General features: G+C 38.7%; 1 protein-coding gene across 2 annotated transcripts in view; it reads right to left on the bottom strand.

Annotated features, from left to right (window-relative positions):
• The window catches only part of LOC144374913 (tRNA (32-2'-O)-methyltransferase regulator THADA-like), a 74,442-nt gene extending 58,808 nt beyond the window's left edge, over window positions 1–15,634 (bottom strand). For both annotated transcript variants that reach the window (XM_078037651.1, XM_078037650.1), the window contains exons 1-3: window positions 15,536–15,634; window positions 13,717–13,839; window positions 1,231–1,322 (exon numbers count right to left, since the gene is read on the bottom strand). The gene's annotated coding sequence lies outside the window, so the exon portion shown is untranslated. The remainder of the gene's footprint in view (window positions 1–1,230; window positions 1,323–13,716; window positions 13,840–15,535) is intronic.
• Between the last annotated feature and the right edge of the window lie 3,940 nt (window positions 15,635–19,574).

Genomic DNA, 19,574 nt, shown 5'->3' with positions numbered 1-19,574 from the left:
CTAAAAATAAATAAATAAAGGTATTGTGTCCATCTACAACTAAAAATATTTTAAAAAAAATAACAGGCTATAAAGTAAAAATTATAATCATGCTACTAAAGTAGTAATATTTATTTTAAAAATACAACTCAGGGGAGAAAAAAAATCTCTTAGTATTCCTGCATTTACTCAGGGGATTCAAACTTAGAGCCAGTTACCTTTCTTTGAAATATTTGGTGAATTTTACAGGCTGATACGCAGCAATTTTCAGAACCACCACAGCAGGTTTCACTAGAATTACCACAAGCATATCAAAAAATTATTTCATCATATCTTTTAGTTCTTAAAACTTAATTTCATCACAAGAAGACATATTTTAATAAATACCAGTTTAAAATCTAAATTTGAAACAAAAGCATAGTAACTTGTTTAGGGAAGAGAGAAGCTGGGCTTGAATTCATGTTTAGGTCCTTAAGACAATGACTTGTATGTCAAATTGGATTCTAAAAGTTTAAGGGAGTAATTAAACATGCAGCGACAGTGACATCTAGTGTTAACAACTGCAAGCCAACTACACTACTATTAAATCCTCAAATGCTGAAGAACTATCCAAAGCTTCTCTTTAAGAACAAACAGAACTTGTGCATTATATTAAATAATAATAATAATAATAACCAAAATGGTTCCATAGATTTCCTTCCAGACATTAAAAAGCCTTACTGAAAAAAACAGAGTAAATTAAAGACCAAAAAGTAAATGCATTATTTATTTCACACAGTCAACATCTCCAACTTTCTCCCTTCGTTTAGGAGAGTAATGAATGCACAGGTAGTCTGGAAGGTGTTCTGATAAGAGTTTCACAAGCTTTTAAACTTTTGCCTATATGATTAAAGATACTGCACAGATAGTAAATACTCGATAACACATCAGGAAAAAAGAATGTAGGACATTTCAGGAATACTTGAAGAAGACACAAAGAAAAAAGAATAGTTACTGCAGTGAGAAACAAGTCTATATTTCAGCCCTGGCTTCCTTGCTTTATATTTGTTGATTTGAAAGGTCAACTTTGTAATCAGTTGATATTTTTGCCCAAGGATTTAGAATTTGGCAGCACAGGTTAATTCATTATACCATTTTTATAGTTTTATGCTACAGATGAATCTGTAAAAGTAAGCAAAATTTTGACAATTATTTTTGGCCAGGACAATTTTGTGTAAAAAGAAAAGTTAGCATTAGATGAAGCTTACTTACCTATTTGTTTTGGAAAGTTCGTCCTTTCCCCTTTTAACTCCAAAAATTCTTGTGATCAAGGAACTAAAGAGAAGAGTGGATGAATTTCTCACCTATTATAAAAATAAACACACAATATGGGTCAAGGAATATTTATGGCATGAAATCAACATGTATAATGGTCAACTAGGTATTCCAATCATTATACCATTGGCTAGTGTAGGACTAAAGAAAACATGGTTTCTTTTCACAAAATGAGACAACTTTAAAAAAAAAAAAACTTAATAGTAATTGACTCAATGAACTCTTAAATTAAGCCCTAACTCCAAACACAATATAGTTTTTTCCTATTCTAATATTATCAATTGATTTCATTTTGTCCTTGAATTGAATCATCAAACAGTACTTTAAGAAAAAAAAACTATTTTTCATATCCTTCCTGACAATGATTATTCTAGACCTCAACTCTTTTCACTTATTTTTCTGTACTTACCTACCTGTGAGAAAATACTTGTAAGACTTAATTTCAAAGAATCCATGTAATAAATAGTCAAGAAAATACTTAATATTCCAAATGCCATTAACTTCACAATGCCAATAATATAGTCAAGGGATATTAACCCTAAAATTATATGATAGAACTGATTAATAAAAACAAGAGGCAAGAATAATGTTAATAAACTTGGATCATTTCTCCAAGACACTACAGAGTATGTTTTCCAAGCCAATGCATCAAGATACTTTGGAATTTCACGACAATGTCTTGAATATTCTAGCATTATTGGTCTTCCTCAATCACCTTGCCAAATCAGAGTAGAGAGGTTTAAGTATGTACTGCCTTCCTTATGGTGTGCAAGGCAATATACCAGCACCACAGAGAATATCTAGAAATAGAAGACACAAAATTGCTGCCATCATAGAGCTTATTTTCTAATTAGGTAAGTGATCATATGGTATGTTAAGTAGCAATATAATCAGAAAAGTCATTAAAAGTAATAATGCAGGCTGAAGCCATAGCTCAGTGGTAGAGCCCTTGCCTCGCACATGTGAGGCACTGGGTTTGATCCTCAGCACCACACAAAAATAAATTAATAAACAAAGATTTTTTTTAAAAAAGTAATAACTTGAGATTTAGAAAACCACTTCCTGAAACCATTGCATAAGGGTCACAAACTCAAACGCCCAGTAGAAGCAGGGAGCAACAGAGGCAGCAGTGGACTGTGTCTAATGTAGTCCCTGCTCAGCTTCAGCTGACTAGCTGCCATGAAGGAATGCAAGCCTAATGTTGCCAGATCTTCTGCTTTTTTAACAGAAGCCAGAAACATGATTTTTATGTGAAATCTCACTATTTTGAAATGTTGGCAACAAATTAAAGAAAAGGGGTGGTGGAAAAATGACCATAGAGTCCAAATAAAATTCATACCAAAATTGCAATGAAACCCTAATCTTGGACAGATCTACTTAGGTCCATTCAATAGTCAGCAAACATTAATGGAGTCCCTACTACATGCCCTGCCTAATATGCCCAAACTGTAACAAATAGATCCATCCTGTCAATATCAGTATCACCTCTGCCTAGCACAGGTCTTGATTATCTTACCCAGTCTCAGAAGGCTTGGTAAGGACATTTAGGACACCATTACTTCCCTCAAATCATAACAATGATAAAACACAAAAAGAAAGGTTAAAAGTAGGGCTCAGTGATAGAGTGCTTGCCCAGCACCACAAGTAGTAACAAAAAAATAAACAAAACACAATAGAAACACAAATTCCATTTTGCCCTAAACCAAACTCTCTGACAAAGGCTGCCAGATGCACTAAAGTTAAACATCTGGAGATGTTGAGAATACACACTTTAAACAAAACCATAGGGTTTTTTTTCACTTTGTGAAACAGGCACAACCCAGAAATAAAATTCTTTTTTTTTAATCAATAGACTGAGGGCAGGAGACAGATAATGCATTTTAGTAATATTAATATGGACAAATGGAGCCGGGTGCAGTGACACACGCCTGTAATCCCAGAAAGGCAGGGAGACCACAAGTTCAAAGGCTGAGGCAGGGGGACCACAAGTTCAAAGCCAGCCTCAGCAACTTACTGAGGCCTGAACAGCTTAGTAAGACCATGTCTCTAAATTAAAAAAAAAAAAAGATGAACCAATGGGTATCAATACTATCAGCTTGATCCATCCTGCATAGGCTGAATGTTTGTGCCTCCTTCCCCAAATACATAAGTAGAAATCCTAACCTTCAAAGTGATGGCTTTGGGAGGTGGGGTACTTAGGATATGATTAGGTTATGAAATCTTTACCCTTATAAATGGGATATTAAATGCTCATATTAAAGAGACGAGAGAGAGAGAGAGAGAGAGAGAGAGAGAGAGAGAGAGAGAGAGAGATACATTGCCCCTTTTAACCTTTTACAAGATAAGGCACCTTCTATGAACCAAAAAGCAGGCCCTCATGAGACACTGAATCTGCTGGCACATCGATCTTGGATTTCCCAGCCTCCAGAACTATGAGAAATAAATTTTTGCTGCTTATAAGTCACCCATTCTGTGGCATTTTGTTATAGCAGCTCAAACAGACCAAGAAATCCATTATAAAATTCCTCCATTTAGTAGCCAATTATGATCAATACCTATTCTGATACATATAGCAAAACGGTGATACTCTATCAGAACTTCTGCATTAATTACTTAACATTCCCAGAAAAAATTTTAAAAACTTTCCCTAATCATCTATTTGGTTACCCTGTTCACTCAATACAGAATTATTTGCATGTATTAACCAATTTTCCATTCAGGGCAGAGCAAACCTCCAAAAGTAATCAATTGATGATACTTGGTTTTATTTATTTTTTTTTAAGAGAGAATGAGAGGGGGGAGGAACAGAGAGAGAGAGAGAGAGAATTTTAACATTTATTTATTTTTTCTTAGTTCTCAGCGGACACAACATCTTTGTTGGTATGTGGTGCTGCTGAGGATCGAACCCGGGTCGCACACACGCTAGGTGAGCGCACTACCGCTTGAGCCACATCCCCAGCCCCCAATACTTGGTTTTAATATTTTAAAAATGACTTTTCCTTCTTTGAGATACAATACACATACTGTAAAATTCACCATTTTGAAGTATACAAGTCAGTGGTTTTTACTATATTTCTAAAGTGGGAGACTATCACCACTAAATCAACAATATTTTCACAGCCCCAAAATGAAACCCTGCACACATTAGTCATCATTTTCCCTCCACCCATAGTAGGAAAGCACTGATCTATTTCTGTCTCTAAATATTTGCCTATTCCAGACATTTCATATACATAGGATCATGAAACAGATGGCTTTTTATGTAAGCCTTCTTTCACTCAGCACAATATCCTCAAGATTCACCCATATTCTAACATTTTTTGATATGTTCTTCCTTTTTATGGTAATATCCCATAATAGAGATATATCACATTTTTTAAATCTGTTCAGCATTTGATGGAACATTTGGCTTGTTTCCCATTTTTTGGCTATTATGGATAATGCTACTGAAAACATCTGTGCACAAATTTTTGTATCAACATGTTTTCATTTCTCTTAGGTATACATCCAGAAGTAGTATGGTAAATTATTACAGTAACTCTGCTTGTAGGAACTGCCAAAATGGTGGTACCATTTTATATTCTGATTAGCAATATATTAGGGCTTCAATTTCACCAATTCTGTGATTCTGCACATCTTCCTCAATACTTTTATTGTCCATCTTTTTAATCTTAGTGAGTACAAAATGGTATCTCATTGTGGCTATGATTTGCATTTCCCTAATGATGCTAAACATCTTTTTATGTACTTATTGATCATCTGAATATCTTTTTGGGGGAAATATATTCAAATGAATTGTCCATTTTTTTAATTGGGTTGTCTTTTTATTATTATTGAGTTCTAAGAGTTTTCTGTATATTCTTAATTTTGATCAAGTCTAATTTACCTATGTTATTTTCTGTTGCTTGTACCTTAGGTGTTGTATCTAAGACACTGTTAACCCACTCCAAGGTACAAAAACTTACACAAGTTTTCTTCTAAAATTTTTATAGCTCTTACATTTAGATTTTTGATCCATTTTTAGTTCCTCAAACGTGAAATTCATTCCCTTGCATTACAGCTATCTAATGGTACTAGTACTATTGGTTGAAAGAACTATTCTTTCTCCATTGATCTTTGAGCACTATTTTTTAAATTTTTTGTGGAGATTTATTTCTGGACAATCAATCCTATTCCATGATTTATATGTCTATCCTGATGTCAAATCCATAATCAAATTTACTACTGCTTAGTAGTAATTTTTGAAATTGGGGCCTATGAGCCCTTTGACTTTTTTTCAAGATTGTTTTGTCTAGTATGGGACCCTTGTATTTTTTTCAACATATATTAGGACCAAAATATTAATTTATGCCAAAAAAATATTCAGATGGAATTTTAACAGAAATTATGTTGAATCTGTAGATCAATTTGGGGAATATTATCATCTTAATGATAGAACATCTTCCAATAATGAACATGGGATATCTGGTCCTCTTGCATTTCTCTGAATAATGTTTTCAGATTTTCAGTGTGAAAGGTTGAACTTTTTCTGTTAAATTAATTTCCTTTTAAAAAATATTTTTATTAGTTATTGATGGGCCTTTATTTATTTGTTTATATGTGGTGCTGAGAATAGAACCAGTTTCTCACACATGCTGGGCAAGCACTCTACCACTGAGCCACAACCTCAGCCTCATCTTCTGTTAAATTTATTTCTAAAGTATTTTATTCTTCTTTATATTTTTATTAGTGCATTATAGTTATACATAATAGTGGTATTCTTTGTGACATGTACATACATGCATATATTGTAATTTACTCCATTTCATTCTCTAGACTTCCCCTTTCCCTCCCTTCCTCCTTTCCTGAATCCCCTTTCTCTACTGATCTTTCTTCTATTTATTTTATTACCTTTATTTATTTAATTTTTAATAGGTACATTATAATTATACATAAAACTGTGACTCACTGTGATATATGCATGCAGCACATAGCATAATTTAGTCCATTTAGTCTTCCTCCACTCCACCCTGCCCCTCAATGACTTTCTTCTATTATACTATTCTCCCTTCTGTTTTCATCAGATTCCCTTTTATTATTCCTTATTTCTCTTCACTTCCACACAGGAGAGAAAAGATTTGACCCTCATCTCCCTGAGTCTGGCTTATTCACTTAGCATGTTGATCTCTAGTTCTATCCATTTATCAGCAAATGATATAATTTCATTCTTCTTGATGGCTGAGTAGAACTCCATTGTGTACTGCCAGTGTCTCGGCTGGCACTGAATCATGAGCCACTACACAGCTTTGTAGATTCAAATAGCAATTCTTTATTCCAGAACTCACACCGGCCTCCAGCTAACACGTTCTGCTCCAATCTCCAATCTCCAATATCCAATATCCCGCCGCCCCCAATCACCTACTCCACAGAGGCTTTTTCCAAATCCAATTTGAATCTCAATGGGAACACGCAGCAGGAACACCCTAATCCCAGCAGCAATAATCTTCAACCTCCAACTTCCCTAAAACCCCTATTGTCTTAAAGTGGGAATGCCTTAAACCCAAATTATCTTAAGCCCGGATACTTCCTCAAACCTGCAGGATACTTCCTCAAACCTGGATCCACCCTCGTTCACCTTGAGCAGGGTCGCCTTTCTCAAACACACATGCAAGGTCACAGCGGATTTCAAAGGAAGTCCATGTAACATGGGGTACGCTGGCAAGGATTTTGAATCGTCATTCCTACTTGGCAATGGCCCTCAGCAGTGTACATATGCCATACATTTTCTTCTCTTCTTTTATTCTTTTTTAAAAATTCTTTTTGAATTAATGTTTGAACTATTCATTGCTCAAGTAAAAATGATTTTGATACTTTTATCTTGTATTCAGCCACCTCATTGAACTTGTTTATTAGCTCTAATTTATGTGAGTGTGTTCCTTAGGATTTTCTACATAAAAGATCATGGCATCAGAAAATAAAAACAGTTACACCTTCCTTTATTACATCTTATTTTGGCCTGATTGCCCTAGTTAGGAGTTCTAATGTAATGCTGAACATAAGTGGCAAGAGTGTATACCCTTGACCTTTTACTGATCTTAAGGGAGAGCTTTCAGTTTTTCACCAGTAAGTATATGCTATGTTTTCCACTGCTGTTCTTGATCAGGTTGAGAAAATTCCATTCCTAGTTCATTGAGTGTTTTTAATCATGAAATGGAATTAGATTATTGTCAAATGCTTTTTCTACATCTGCTTAAACATCATTTAATTTTTGCCCTTTATTCATTACATGTTACATTAGCTGATTTCCTATGCTGATATGTATACTGTTTTAAAACTGTAGAAGTTAAAAAACAGACCACTAAATAGTTATTATAAAGGGTCAGTTGGTCCCATTATTTTTGAGACTGTGGCAAGGCAAAACATCATGGCAGGGAGCATGTAGTAGAGCACAACTGTTTACCTTATGGGAGTCAGAAAGCAAAAGAAAAGAGAGGAGGGGTGTAGGTCCCAAAAGGATTTTCGAGAGCACGCCTCCATGACCTAACTTCCTCCCACTAGGCCCCACCTCCCAAAGGTTCTATTACTTCCCAATAGTACCACAGGATGGTGATCAAGCCTTTCACACATGGGCCTCTGGGGAAATTCTTAGATCCAAACTATAGCAACAATAATACAATAAAAGCAAATTCCTTTGGGGAAAAATGAATGAAGGAGTATGCAAGTTAAAAAAAGATTAAAGACAGAATTAGTGGTAAAGTTGAAAATGCAGAGATTAGAACAACTGTCAAGTAATTCTACCTATAAACAATTCTTTTTATCAGGGAAAACCAGAATACTTCCTGCTCTCTACCTCTTTCTTCACTGAGTCTCCAACATATGGTTGGCAGGGACTTGGTAGTCAGCTGCAAAGTGACAACTGTTACCAAAGTATTTCTCTTCTATTCATTGAATAGATAATTTTTTTCTTTCTTTCTTGGCATAAGAAAGCTTCTATATATAGACTTGTATAAGAGATAGAAGAATTTATTAGCTCTAATTTATTAGAAAATTAGGTTACACCAGGTTGTATGCGTGTGTACAAGCACATATGTACACTCATTTTTTAATTACATAACATATAAACTCCCTTAACAAATATTCAAAAAATATGAAAGGGGAGCCCACCCTGTGCAATTGCTATGTAGCATGATCACTGACACACCATACACCCCTAGTAGGCAGTCAAGGATAGGGTCAAGATACAACATTTTAATATTCTGTCCAGGGTATGTGATACAGGTTTAGAGCAGAAAGAGACATTTTTTGAAAAAAATTAAATGAGATTTGAGTTCTAAGCCATGTGACTTTGAAGAAATCCTACACCTATAATCCAGAAAAACCATGCCATATTTTCTGGGCTTCTAAGGAGAAGACCAGCAATACTTGAGTTCTTGGTAACTGTCTTCCAAAGCTGTAAGATACTTCTCCCATGAGAGGTCAAAAGTAAAGAAAGGGTTTCCACTAATCCATACAGCATCTATAAGTGAATTAGAAAAAATGTACCTCTTCCTCTGAGTAAATGAAGCTCCATTCCAAGGCACATAGCATGATGAGTGGAGCACAGCTGGATTTCAAGACTACACAGCCCTAAGCCTGGAACCTTCATAGCAACTTCACAACTGCCAGAGGGCAGAGTCATTGGTGCCAACAAGACACAAAGTAACCGTGGCAGTGCTGCCAGGAAGATCTGAAAGTGTCTTTTTTGTATATTCCTCTGATATCCCCTGCATGCTGTGAATCAGAACTGACTTGAGAGAAGCAAGATAAAACTGTTCTAGATGAAAATATAACCTCAGGATGGGTCATAGGAGGACCCTAGTTGGGTTGCTTGGCAAGCTCTATTGGAAAGGCTGAGAGTTGCCTAGGGAAAGGCAATCAGGTGTCCAACAGTCACTAAACATAATAAAGAGAATCAGATGCTATTTTAAAAGAACAACTGCCCAGAAAACTCTAAGGATCTATGCATATGTATCTATAAGTCATTTTATGTAACTTAAATTTTGACTAAACTAACTTCATCTACAAAATGTACGTCAAACATAATCATTTCTTACCATCTTTACTAACATTTCTCTATTCTAGGCCATCATCACCTTTTGGCAGAACTATTATAATAGCTTCCTGATTGGTCTTCCTCCTTCCTTCTTGCCACCTTAGAATCAAGTCCCCATTTATCTAGATTAATAAAAAACCCATCATTCCCTGCTATAAAACCCCCTTGTGAAGGATTTTTCAATAGGCTTTTCAATAGCAGAAGGAATCACAGTTGCATTTCAAGTGTTTATGCCAACACTTGTTCAAGTTGGGTTAATGCCCCAAGGGGTAAACTCTGACCAACAAGAAACAAGCAATGGGACTCTTCTAAGAGGTGGTAGTTTCACGTAGTAGAAGATGTACCATGTGACAAGACAACCAGCTCAGTTTACTTGCAAGGTTAGGGCCTACTTGGTAGCATCTTTCCTCCTTTCTTGCCTTATTTATTGTTTTCTTTCATTCTTGCTGCTCTGGGTTTGTACCACTCAATAAAACCTTACCTCCAGTTGCTTTCTGAGGACACAGGGCCCAAGCCCTACAAATCAGCTAAAATGACCTTTTCTGCAATCCTATCACACACAAAACTGCTTTCCACACTTCAGATTCTGAAGTCAGACAGATAATAGTTGCACATTCTTAGACAAAGGTATTTCACGTCTCTTAGCCTTATTTTATTTATATATAAAATATGAAGTATAATAAAGTTTACTGAAATTAATCAATGTAATATAAATGATGCCAGGTACATTATTTATATTAGTATTTCCAGTGCTTAATATGTCATCTACTACACTGTAGGTATGCCTAATGCCTACAATGTTTACAATAGTACATTTTCTCTGTATTTAAAAAATTCCAACCAAGTAGCAAAGATTGAAAGACCTGTAAGGTCTCAATACAAATAGCCAGTAATCTGTAAAAACACATTAAATCTATACATGAATGCTCTCTGAAAAATGGCCCTTTACTGCAAATAATTCACTTTACCTGGGTTTTTGCCTCTCCAACTTATCACGAAAAACAATTAAGTCAAAAGTACAGATGTCGCCAGCTTTAGGCACAGTATATTCCTGAGAGGATGCACACAAATCAAATATCTGTAAATCAAACCATATTTCACAAGCACTAGGGGAAAAACACCCTTTAAAATGACTTCAACAAATAATGCTATAGTAAACTGTTACTGTAAAATGAAGGTTTCTTCATAGCCGGTGATTATGTTGACTTATAATTTCATTAGGTTTTCATAAGAAAGGAAATACAGCAATCAGCATATGGCAACATGAGCTCCCTCCCACCCCACATGAAGTCCCATGCTTGCTCAGGACTCTACAAGCAAGAAGATCATCACCAGAACTGAACACAGCCAATGCTATGCCTGGAGTCTGTGAAACTGTTGTTATAAAGTTAAAAAAATTTATGGCAACAGTATAGATTGTCACAGGTATGATGATACTTTGTCTGACAAAGCAAGAACAGCAAATAGAAACAAAATATTCCTATAAAACCAGTGTTCAAAAGGAAGATTCCAGGGCTGGGGATGTGGCTCTAGCGGTAGCACGCTCGCCTGGCATGCGTGCGGCCCGGGTTCGATCCTCAGCACCACATACCAACAAAGATGTTGTGTCCGCCGAGAACTAAAAAAAAAAATAAATATTAAAAAATTCTCTATCTCTCCTCTCTCACTCTCTCTTTAAAAAAAAAAAGGAAGATTCCAGTTAATGAAATTATCATAAGCATTTATATTATTACAAGCTTTTGTGGATATATATATGGATATTGATAGTATTCATGCATAAAACTCACAGGATAAAAAATATGCATCAGAATCATGATAACTCTGTGGTGGCTTAACAGGTAACTCATTTTAAAGGTTTCTCTTATGTTTTCCTTTATTTTAAAAAATTTTTCAGGCATATGCATTACTGTTTTGGGTCTCACAAATGGACTTCCACAAAGGAATCATTTGTTTCTGACACTTTTGGCTTTGGCAAAAAGTTGGGAAAATCACCACATTTCACACTGCTAAAGCCCTTTCACAGAAAATATTTCTTGTATTATCTGGATTAGACTTGAAGAAAACAATATTAATATTGTTGGCAATCAGTTTTACCATCTCTAATTTTCCTGATGATCAAGCCACATTCCTACATCTCTGATTACACTGATGGTATACGGGTATTGTTCTACTTCCTATAAATGTAAAAGGTAAACGCTGTGCCTTCAAGGGCAGTTATGCAATGCTCCTAGACAGAATTCCAAAAGTCTGCATCTCTTACAAGAAGATGCCCAATTGTCTAGGCAAATGTTGGCAACCTTGAGGAGTGTTCCTCACACTGGGAGTCTGTGCCTTTGGCAGCCACTACAACAGACTGAATCTCAATTAGAGGCTTATCATATTGGTATGGAATGGTTTGTGCAGCCTACTAATTGGAAAGCCTGCCTGTCTAGTAAATACTCCACTCTGTGGATTTTGTTTTGTTTGTGGGAGTTGTGGGTGGGGAGTTACAAAGGATTGAACTCAGGGGGACTTAACCACTTGAGCCACATCCCCAGCCCTACTTTGCATTTTATTTAGAGACAGGGTCTCACTGAGATGCTTATGCCTCACTGTTGCTGAGGCTGGCTTTGAACTCATAATCCTCCTGCCTCAGATCTCCAAAGCTGCTGGGATCACAGGCAGGCGCCACCACACCCCACCACTCTGTGGGTTTAAGACCTAGGTTCTTTGCTCCTCCCATCCCCTTTGCCAAGCATTTTTGTAAAGCCACATGTCAAGCGCCTATGAATCATAGGTTATTGTCCTTTACTCTAGAAGACACAATGACATAGGAGAAAAAAATAAGGGTTTCTCCAAGGAATCATGAAAAAAGACACATGAAAGTTTCCTTTCTTAAATCTAAGAAGTACACTAGGTACTGCTCACAGTCTTTACAGAGTTCTAAGTCAAATGGTTTCTGGACAGTGTTATATTGAAAAAAAAGTGATTCAATATTTAGACTTCTATTTAATGTTTTGTGCTTGATTTTTCAACTTTTGATAGAATATATTGGTACCACTCACTCAACATATGATATACAGAATCTACAACATCCAAAAAGAGATACATTAAGATACTAAGAAAGAGTTGGTCTGCTTCTAGATCAATATTACTAATCAGTAGGGAAATGCAAAGCAAAATCATAAAGGGATACCACTTCACACCCATCAGGAAGAACTATCATTTTAAAAAATGAAAATCCTAAGTGAAGACTTAAACAAATTGGAACTCTTGTGCATTGCTGATATGAACGTAAAATGATACTGTCTCTATGGAAGAGTTTGATGGTTCCTCAAAAAGTTAAACATAGAATTACCCTATAATACACCCAAATTAACTGAAAGCAGGGACTCAGATAACTTGTATGCTAATGCTCACTGCTGAATTACCATAATAAGTAAAATGTGGAAACAATCTATCAACAGATGAGTAGATAAAGAAAATAAAGTACACACATACAGTGAAATGTTATGCAGACTTAAAAAGGAATAAAATTCTGACACGTTACAACTTGGTTGAAACTTAAAGACATTATATTAAACGAAATAAGCCAAATATACATTAATAAATATTGTTATGATTCCACTTATAAGAGATATTAGGTCAGGTAAATTCATAGAATCCAAAGGTATTACAGAGGTTACCGGGGATAAGAAAATACAGGAAGTCAAAACTTAATATCTTTTGTTGGGGATGACAAAAAGGTTCTGAAAATGTGTAATGTGATGAATATTGTATACACTTATGCCAAGTTAAATGGTTAAAATGGCAAATTTAAAAAAAAAGATAACTGACTTTAAACAAAAGTAATAACAACCTAGGGTAGGCTTACAACACAAAAAAGTAAAATGTATAACAATAGCAGCATCAAGATAGGAAGAAGAAAAGGGAAGCAAAATATTAAGTTCTTATACTTTAAGTGGCACAGCAAAATATCACTCAAGGGTAGACTGTGATAAGTTAAAGTTATAGCTTACTGCACTAAAATAAGTGCAGTAAGCTATAACTTTAAGTCTAATAAACCAACAAAAGAGATAAAATGGCACAGCAAAATATCACTCAAGGGTAGACTGTGATAAGTTAAAGTTATAGCTTACTGCACTAAAATAAGTGCAGTAAGCTATAACTTAAGTCTAATAAACCAACAAAAGAGATAAAATGAAGCCATAAAACATCAAGAATCAAAATATAGTCTGATCCAAGAATTTATTCCCTAGAGAAATTCCTTGATAAAATGCAATATATATTTTTTTATCATCCAGTGAAAGGTTTATTAAAACTTAATCAGAGGTACAATTAAATCAATGAAAGTAAATGGCAAAAGCACTCACTGCCCAGACTGGTGAGGTAAAACCCAGAATTGCAGCCTTAGCTCCATCGGCAACATACGGAATGATATTTTCTCCTAGAGGTGTATCTCTAAACAAGGCTCTGAGGATATTCAAAGCATGAACCTAGGACAAGAAGTTCAAAATTAGCTGTGGGTTAATAACTATGGTGATTCTAAATCTGTATATAAAATTACAAGAAGAAAGTAATAATATGCAAATGAAACAGTAGATTTAATAAAATAATAATTGATAAAAATAATTTTTAGACATTAGTAAGAACAATGTAATAAAAAAATTTGATCCAACGAACCTATAAGGAATCCTGAATCTAACAAACACATTCTTTTCAAGGAACATTTATTCTTTAAAATGGCCTCAAACAAGGAACATTTATTTTTTAAAATGGCCTCAAATATAGGATTTCATTTTTATAACATTAAAGTAAAAGGTAAAACTAAAGTGTTAGAAATTAGGATTTTGGTTACTGTCAGGGAAACAGTGCTGATTAGAAGAGAACATGAAGGGGCCTTGGTGTCCTAGAAAAGTTCTGCTTCTTTCTTGTTACACAAATGTGATCACTTTGTGAAGCTGTAATGACTTGCACACTGTATATTATAATTAAATCTAAAAATGCATATAAAATATGACAGGGACAGCATGAGAAAGGAAGAACATAAGCCAATCTCAATTATGAACCCAGTGAGAAGCATAAATGTATATCCTTTCTAAAGAAAATTTAATAATGTATAAAAACATATCAAAGTTGAGTTCATTCTCAGTATGCAAATATATTATATTTAAAAATCAGCATAAGTGCTGGGAATGTAGTTCACTGGTAGAGCAATTGCCTAGCGTGTACAAGGCCCTTCAATCCCCAGCATTGAAAACTACAACAAAAAGAATAACATGTAATTCATGATATTTGAAAATTCTAGGGAAAAACAAAACGTATTTATCTCAAATGATGCAGGAAAGCACTCAACAATTGGTTTTTTTAAATCAGATAAAGGACAGATTAAAAATTTCAACAAATAACAACATAAAGATGCCTGCTATCTCTATTTCTAGCAAAATTGTGCTACAGGTTCCAGCAGCAAAATAAGATAAATAAAAATTTTTAAAAGACTAAGCATTAGAAAGCTAACAAACTTAGGATTACCTACTAGGGATACAATTATCTATAAAGAAAATCCTAAGAATTTATAGACAAGTCATTAGTTGTATTATAGCAGTTCAGGTAAGTTGCTAAACATAAGTACAACAATCACCAAAAAATCAATTTCATTCTCACAGAGAACAACACATAATATAAGATTTTGAAATATCATTTATAAGAAAAATATATAGAAATAAATCTCATAAAAGATTCATAAGACTTTTATGAGGAAAATATATGCATTCCTACCCACAAGGTATGAGAATTTCTGTTGCTTACCAGCACCTTGGTATTATGAGACCTTTACAGTTTTTACTTTTCTGTATGAAATGGCTCAGACTCGGGGGCCAGAGGCAGCACGACGCTGCGGGGGAGTGGGCAGCGCGGGCGGGCCAGGGGTCGGCGGGACACGGGGACCGGGGGACTGGAGACCCGTCGCGGGAGCGCGGCTCGGGCGGGCAGGGGGCTCCGGCGCTGGGGGGGGGGGGGGGATGCGCGGGCGGCGGGGCGCTGCCGCCGGCGCCAGGAGCCGCGCCGGGGCGGGGGGAAGGGGTCCGCGGGGCGGCGGGCGGGGCCCGGGCCGGGCGCAATGGACGGGAAGGTGCGGAGGCCTCAGGCGCGCCGGCCCGGGTCGGGGTTGGGTCCCGGGAGGCCCCCTCCTACCTATGCCGGGCGCCACGTAGACGGAGTAGAGCAGCGAGGACGAGAGGGAGAAGAAGAAGAGCGCGGCGAACAGCGAGCGGCGCGGCAGCCACAGGAGCCCCGGCGGGCCCACATGCTGCAGCCGGGCGGCCGCTCGAGGGCAGGGCCTGCTCCTGCCGCTCCTGTGCGCCGCCGCCTGGGCCTCGGCCGCCATCTCCGGAGCCTCGCAGGCCGCCGCCGCCGCCGCCTCGCGGATCCCAGCCAACGGCCGCCGCGGGACGGGCCACATGAAGCGGGCGGGGCCGCGTGGCCCAGAGCAAGCGCAACGACGGGGACGGGGCGGACAGTCGCACAGGGGCGGAGGGGCGGGGCCAGCGCCTCCGGGCACCGTCGCAAAAGACCCGCGCGCTCGCCACCCGTCCCCAGTTGCCCCCAAGGCCGTGCAGCGGCTTTAGGGAGCGTCACTAAATGACGACAGCCCCTCTCCCCGCAGGGTCACCGCCCAGGCTTGCAGGGAGCGTCTCTCAAGAGCCAGCCAGCTTCGCGCTTGGGCTCCTCAAGAAGGGGGCCAATGGGCCATCTGCAAAGTCTGACCGTCTGATAGCCCACTGCAGCAGAAGAACTGGGATTGTAATGCTTGGGGGAACTCGGCTTTCATTCATTCGTTTATTTATTCATTCAATCAATTCATTATTTATTTATTGGATGCCAGATGCAGTTGTTGGTGCTGAGAACAAAACAGATTAAATCTCTTGTCTTATTTGAACTTATATTCATGTGGAGGAGAATAAACGCAAGTCAATCAATAATTATCTGGTACTAATAACAGATATGAGCAAAATAAAACAGGAGGATGTGTTGGCAGCAGGCTACAGTAGACAAGGAAGGTCTCCCTAAGCAGCTGACATCAGCTGAGACCAAGGGTGAGAAAGAGCCAGCCACAAGTGAGGACAGAACAGTGCCACCAGGGGGAACAGCAGGGCAAAGGCCCTGAGGTGGAGAAAGCCCACTCTGGCCCCAGGTTGAACCCAAGGCCAGCAAGTGAAGTAGGAGACCTGTAGACAGGTGCACATCCCACGGAACAGGGAACCAAAGAGGAAACTGACATTGCTATAAGGAGAAGAAAGTCACGCCCTTCCACGCAAAACTGGCCTGACTCTGAAGGCAGGCCCTTGACTACTGAGCCGTAAACTGCCTCAGTGGTCTCTCTGGACCCTGCAGCTCATTCTGTAGGCAAATTGGTGCCCTATCCCATCACTTTAGCACGGGACCATATCTAAAGACCAGCCTTGATCCAGAGCACCTCAGAAGGCAGTGAGCAATAGCTAGAGACCCATGGGGAGTGACAGTAGCACCCCACCATCTTCAAGAAGCTCCCAGATGAATCAAAGAGGCAAGTGTCCCCCATGTGGGCACATCTGAAACTAGAGCCCTGTCTTGGAATATGTCAGAAGCCAGGAGTGGGGAACTTTTTAGGGATTCTGTAAGAACCAAAATTAATCCTACTCTATAATTCTAAAGCAATTTGAACTTTTTCCACTGTTAACTTGACCCTTTTAAGGGGAGGCTATAGAGCCAGACTGCCGGGGTTCTTTAACTCCCAGCTCTTCCATTCTTAGCTTGTGACCTTAAGCAAGTTAGTTAAACTCTCTGTACCTTAATACAATGGGAATGTCATTAGTAATGACCATATGAGATTGTTGTGAGGATTTGACTGATACATGCAATGCCTGACACATGGTAAATGCACATGGGTCTCGCCTTATCCAACAGCCCTGGGAAATGGGATGGGAGAGAAGAGGCTTTAAAAAGAGAAGCAGAGAATTTTGATTTGGATAGATGTGGGTTCAACTCTCAGCTTGGCCTAAACTTTACTGTGTGACCTTGAGCAAACCTCTTATCTCTCTGAGTTTCTGTTCATTTGTGAAATGCGCCCCACCCCGTGCCACCTACTCCACAGGGATGTGATGTAGATTAGGTGAGGTTAGGGTGGAAAGGCCCTGAACCAAACTCTCTAAACTAATCTGATTTTGAATACTTTTTCTTAAGCCAATATAATAACCCTTTTTAACACCCATGTCTAAGAAATATTTTTATATGCACAGAAAAGTTTTAACTTTTAAGAACAATACAAGGGCTGGGGATGTGGCTCAAGCGGTAGCGCGCTAACCTGGCATGCGTTCGGCCCGGGTTCGATCCTCAGCACCACATACAAACAAAGATGTTGTGTCCGCCGAAAACTAAAAAATAAATATTAAAATTCTCTGTGTGTGTGTGTGTGTGTGTCTCTCTCTCTTTAAAAAAAAAAGAAAAAAAAAAGAACAATACAATACATTTGTACACTCTCCACCTGAATTCAACAATTGTTATCCTTGCTGGATGCGATGGCACATGCCTATAATCCCAGCAAGTCTGGAGGCTGAGACAGGAGGATCACAAATTTGAGGCCAACCTAGGTAATTTAGCAAGACCCTGTCTCAAAATTTAAAAATAAATAAATAAAAAGGATAAAGCTTGGTGGTACAGTGCCTGCCTCTGGGTTCAATTTCCAGTGGTGGAAGGGGGGCAGGAAGAACAAGTAAATTAGCAATCGTATCATATCCTTATAATTTCTGGTCTATTCTGGAGGCCTTGACAAGGAGGCCTTGCTACATCCAGACTAAATACTGATGACCAACCTCTGTTACATCTCTCCCTCTTTTTCTTCCTGTTTGGCAGTACTGGGGACTGATCCAGGAGCTGAACTGTATCCCTAGCTCTTTTTATCTTATTTTATTTTATTTTGAGCCAGGGTCTGACTGGCCTCAAACTTGCAATCCTCCTGCCTCTATCTCCTGAGTAGCTAGGATTACAGGTTACTTTTTTTTAATGGAAGAAGGGAGAAAAAAGATATCTGGGGTCCCTGTCTCAATTCCCCCCATCATGCTCCTTTTTCATCTCCAAGTTAAGTTTCCAGCTCACCTGGGTATTCGTTTTTCATTCATTCCTTCCCTGAACTGCTCAATCCCTCCGTCAAACAGACTTGAATTCTGCTTCCTGCTCGAGTGTTACCTCTCCCAAGACTTTCCTCCAAGGGAGCTTCCCTGTCCCCAGCCTCTCTGTCCATCCCTGGCCCATCTGTGGCATTTTTCATCCCCTGGCATCATATGGTCCATGCATGTATTCACTTGTTCGTTTTTCTGTCTCCCAGATCAGAAACTACATTCCCCAAGGACAGGGATTTTGTTTCATTGTCTGCCATATTCTTGCATGTTACACAGTGTCCAGAGCCAGTAGGTGCTCAATAATTGTTGAACAAATGCTGGAAAGACACCAGATGGGCTTTGAGTGCATGCTGGGCCTGACAGGGGCAGAGATGACTAAGTGAAGGTTCCTGTAGTCCTGCTGTGGGATGACAGGGAGGTGAGCAAGCTGGGACAAGGAGGTGAAGGCAGGACTCATTGTAGCTGGCCTTTGGGAAGGCAACCTGAGAAATTCTAGACTGACTTTGAAGGGACATGAGACAGATTTGCTCAAGGGGCAGTGACGGAGGCACCTGGCTGGCTGCAGCAGCTGGTTCCTGCAAGAAACAGGAAAAGGTGAGGACTGAGACTGGAAGACCTTGACCCTGGAGCTCAGCAGGCCCCTGGAGCCAGCCATATCTGGTGATCAACCGGTCCTACCTCCTCCTGGCCTTCCTCTTTCATTCACACCAGTTGCTTCATCTCCTGGACCTTCATTTGCACAACTGTAAAATGGAGATCCTATAGTTCCTTGCCTTAGAGTTGCCAAGAGGATTCGGGAAAGAGTCCCTCCAGTTCCTGGCATGTAACAGTGCTCAATCCACGGGAGCCTTGCTGTTCTTACACTGTTTCCTGTGAGCTGTACAGAGCCCTTGGAGGTTCTGGAGCAGGGGAATGGCCTAAAGAATGGAAGGCCCCTGAGTAGATCTCAGGAGAGCATAGTTGAGCCTCCTGTGCTTCTAACCGCCCAGCTGCAGGTTAGCCCAAGCCAAACACAAAAAGAAGGATCCAGCCTAAAGGTAAAAATCATAAGTATCACCTTGTCCTGCTCACCCCTT

The sequence above is a fragment of the Ictidomys tridecemlineatus genome, unplaced genomic scaffold (assembly GCF_052094955.1).
Source record: "Ictidomys tridecemlineatus isolate mIctTri1 unplaced genomic scaffold, mIctTri1.hap1 Scaffold_95, whole genome shotgun sequence".
Taxonomy (NCBI): domain Eukaryota; kingdom Metazoa; phylum Chordata; class Mammalia; order Rodentia; family Sciuridae; genus Ictidomys; species Ictidomys tridecemlineatus.
Note: the sequence above shows the minus strand (reverse complement) of the source record. Positions and strands in the feature narration are given on the sequence as shown.